This window comes from Cheilinus undulatus, linkage group 21 (genome assembly GCF_018320785.1).
Source record: "Cheilinus undulatus linkage group 21, ASM1832078v1, whole genome shotgun sequence".
NCBI classification, from domain to species: domain Eukaryota; kingdom Metazoa; phylum Chordata; class Actinopteri; order Labriformes; family Labridae; genus Cheilinus; species Cheilinus undulatus.
Window position 1 is genome coordinate 7,976,305 of NC_054885.1, and position 4,435 is coordinate 7,980,739.

The window sequence follows — 4,435 nt, forward strand, 5'->3', positions numbered from 1 at the left end:
TTCGGAAGGGGCGGGGCTCACGTGAAGTCCGACAGCGCGCTCCCAGTAAGCAGTGACGTTACACAGAGACAGGCGGATTACTAGTAAATAATGAAAATAAATGCAGATTACTACTGTAAGTTCGTGCTGTTTCGGTAATTTACATACTTCAGTAACTTTTTATTAATATTTTAAAGGCTGGTGGTGATGACAGACACGCTTCCAATAACAGGACTGACGTAGTTAATTAAACTTTGTTAAAATGTGTTTTACATTTTGCTCAAAAGAAATGTACATTTAAGTAGCATTTTAAGTAAGTGTAGGACCTTTCATACAATGTGTTACTTATGGCTTTTGCTTACGTGGCTCTTGAGCCATGTGTGGCTATTTTGTGATGAGTTGTGTCTCTTAAGTCTTAGAAAAACAAATACCCCAGAAACCTTAGCAAGGGAAATTTTAACATCAAAAAGTAATCAATTTAAAGTCATCAAACAAATTGTTCCCCCGCAGTTATACAGTAGGCTTTAAATGACAAATTTATTTGTCAATCTTTATTTACTTTTTCCTATATTTCCATCGAATATGTGTAAGAAAGAACATGCAAGATCAATATCACTGACTTGACTTGACTACTTGAGTCCATATTGCTGTTTTTATTTATTAATTTGAAGTGGAGATTTGCTTAGGTTGGGGCCTCATTTAGCAGTTGCTTTTAGAAACAGCCTTTAAATGAAACTTTTTCCAACGTATGACTTTTTTTGTCAATCAGATCTTGATCTTTGTCAGCTCCATTCAAGAGTACCTTGATGCAGACAAGATGGCCGACATACATCCAAGTCTCAACCGGAAGTCCGTACGTCTAAGGTTAGGCTGAGGCATTAAAACCCGAGTGGTAAGGTTCAGGGTAAGGCAGTGGGGAAGGCGATATACACTGGAGATCAAAATTAGAGAACAATTTATGAACGCTTGATTCATTTTGAAATAATGTAATCATCATTGCTCAACATTTAAAGGATTCTTTTGTAGTGGCAATACCATGATACTGGAACATTGTTTTAAAACAGAGAAAGGAACTTTAACGAAAAAATAATTATTTTGGGGAAAACACAGTGATTAAAATTAAAGAACAGCAATGCCTGTGGCACAAAGAAAGATTATAGCAAAATCTTCTGAAGGTTACGGCAGTCAAAAATGAGTAGGAAGTGTACAGGCCTTTGCTTTGAATGACCTGAGCCTACTACAGCCACAGGACGTCACCAGTCCCTCACACTGCCCTGGTGGGATTTTGGTCCACTCTTCTTTCAGTCTCTTTCACAGTTCAGTGACTGTAGCGGGTTTATTGGCCATAACTTTGTATGTCAGTGTTTTCAGTTTCAAAGAACTGCTTTACACATTTTGCTGTTTGACAGGGGGGCATTGTCCTGCATGAAAAATGACTGTCTGATTATGTGATGAACGCAGGGAAGGAATCATATGTTGTCAAAGAAGGTTCTCATAAACATTTGCATCACTTGGACATGTAGCTGTGTCAGAGGCCAAACTCCTGCAGCAGAAAACATTCCACAAACCATGACACTTCTCCTCAACTTTTCAATGACTTCTTTATTCACTTTGGGTTCAGTCTTTCCCCAGTTTGACGATTTACATAATGTTTTCCATTGGATCCAAATAAATAAAACTCGCTTTCATCCCTGAAGTGAACTTTGGACCAGTTTTCTTCTGTCCATGCAACATGTTCCTCAGCAAAGGTTAGTCTAGCCGTTTGATTCTTTCTGCTAATGAGGGGTTTGGTCACTGCAGAGTGGGCTTTCAGTCCGAATGCTCTTAAACGTCAAGACACCGTCTGATGAGACAGAGTCTGACCCTGTTCAGTGATGAACTGGCGAGCAATTCCAGCTGCAGTGTTGAACCGATTGCCCATTGAGGTTCTCCGTATTATCCTGTCCTTAATATTTTTGAAATCACAGATTTGGAACGGCCAACTTCTCTTGCTATGGCTGACAGGGTCATCCCTTTGGCCTTCATCTGGACAACCTGCTGCCGGAGGGTTTCGGTTACTTTAGAATGGCTCACTATCTTGTGAAGTCAGTGAAAACTGGAAGTTAGACTGCCAGTTAAACAGGGTTTGTCAGATAAGTATGGAAATTAGCACCAGGTGCCAGACCATCAGTGATTACTGGGAGGTATATGAAAGTGTTCTGTAATTTTAATCAGTGTTTTTTTTTTTTAAATATATTTTATTTAAGTTTTTTTATACTGTGCTTCACAATATATGTCACACATGCAATATGCTTAAAATTCTGCCTTTACTCTTGTCTGGATCAGTTTAAAACAGGGCAATTCAGAGAACTTCAAATGTTGGAAATTGTGGATTTTTCTCTAATTTTGATCTCCAGTGTCCTTGAGATCCAGCACCAAGAGTTAGGCTTAGGCGTGAAAAAGACCGACAAACACTGGCAGCTGAGTCCAACACGAAGAAGAAACTTCTGCTCGGGACTTCCGGCATGGATTGGATGTACGCCCATGTCGGCCATCTTGACTGCATTTGGGCCCCTCTCGCTTCATTGGCTATACTAAAATTTACTTAATTTTTGTTTTATTGATTCAAGATTACTGTCAAATTTTCAGTTATGTAACAGTGGTTTTCACTAATAATACTGATTATATAATGCATTATTTTTCACTATTTTTTTCGCTCACCTGAAGTGACTTATCTCTGAATTTCACGACTTTTTAACATTATCTTCATTTTTAATCATATCAAACTAATAAACAAATAAATTAGTTATTATTGCATGTATGGTATTTTAACAATCAGGCAGAAAAAAAATAAACAGGGATATTGCTTTTTTGTTAACTGAACAAAACCATCATCTGGTGGAATTGACAATAAACGTGATGGCTTAAACTAACTTTTTAACCCAAATACACAGCAGAATTGATAGCGTTATTTAAAACCATATAGAAAAATCTAACACTTTAGAAATATCTTTATATTATAGATTTACTTTAGAAATATCTTTATATTATATTATCGGTCAACACTACATATAGTTAAACTACTCTTTACAGTGTTATATCATTTGCAGTGTGACAGAGCTGATGTAACTCTAGAAAATCTGTGGCAAGGTTGGTCTCCCCTGGAGAAATCAAAGCAGAGTCAACCTCATAGCAAGGCATACTGATGACGAATGCGCATTCCTGTTTTTAGAAGTTTTAGATCAAAAGTTGTTCATGTTGTTTCCTTTTGAGGATCCAGAAGGTTCAGTTTAATATGAAGATCATTCATATCATGAAAATTTTACTTTCTCACCTCATGATGACACCTGCAGCGGTGATATCCCATCACTACATCATCAGTGGTAGTTACCGGGAAGACAGGAAAGCGAAAACGAGGCCCCGGCAAACGAAAACGAGGATGACGTCAGCTCTGAGGGGAAGCAAGCAGCGCTGCTTTCAAAATAAAAGCATTTTAATTTCAAACTTTTACTTAAGATGTCAGCGTCGTGCGTTAACGTCTTTATATCAGCCACAAACAAGAATATTCACCCACAGTGATGTCCAAACTCTAATCCCTGCTCGTCTAATGGGGAAAAACGGGTTGTGTTTGCTTTTATTTTGAAATCCTACTCTTATGAACAGAAGAAAGCTTTGGAAAATGAAAGTAAGGGGGTCTCGCGGTGCTAAATAAACTTCCCACATAAACAAAATGACAGAAATAAATACTGTGATGGATGAATCTAAAATGCTCCTATCCTTTATGCCTTATATCATCTTGCAATTACTACAATATCTGGCAACTTATTTTTTTTTCAGATGTTATGCATTTAGCTTCAATTTTTTAGGCTCATCTTGCTGTTTTCTCACAAAACTTTTCCTTAAACATGACTTATATTGATGTAATTTAATCTATGTTAATCGGAGAAAGTAAATAATATGCAAAATCTAATACTTAATTTTAACATTTCTGAGAAAAGGGTTAAATATCAGACTAATCCAGTGTATTTTTTCTTTCTAAATATAGTATTTAATAAACTTTTCTGCACAAAATGGTTCTTTTGATACAAGAAGGGAAGCTGGAGTTGTTCTTTATGTCAAGATATACATGAACAACTAAAATACACCACATCAGATCAACAACCAATGATATCATCATAGTTTTTATCATAAAATTTATCTGATAAATCTTTAAACGTTCACTGATTAAATTTAACCAAAATGACAAAAAATGTAAAGAGAAGTGGTCATAAAAGTGTGAGTATATTTTTGCATGTGTGTGTGCATGTTAGTGTGGAGAAGGAGAGTAGAAACACTGGGGAATTTTTGCCTTTCACTTTATTTTCTCCTCCTCTCTGGAGCAAAAATTCTGGACTCATATTAGCAGGATGTTCACTTGTAGTTAGGTCTGCAGCGAGAAATCATCAAACTTGTACTTATCTTCATCATTGTCTTCATC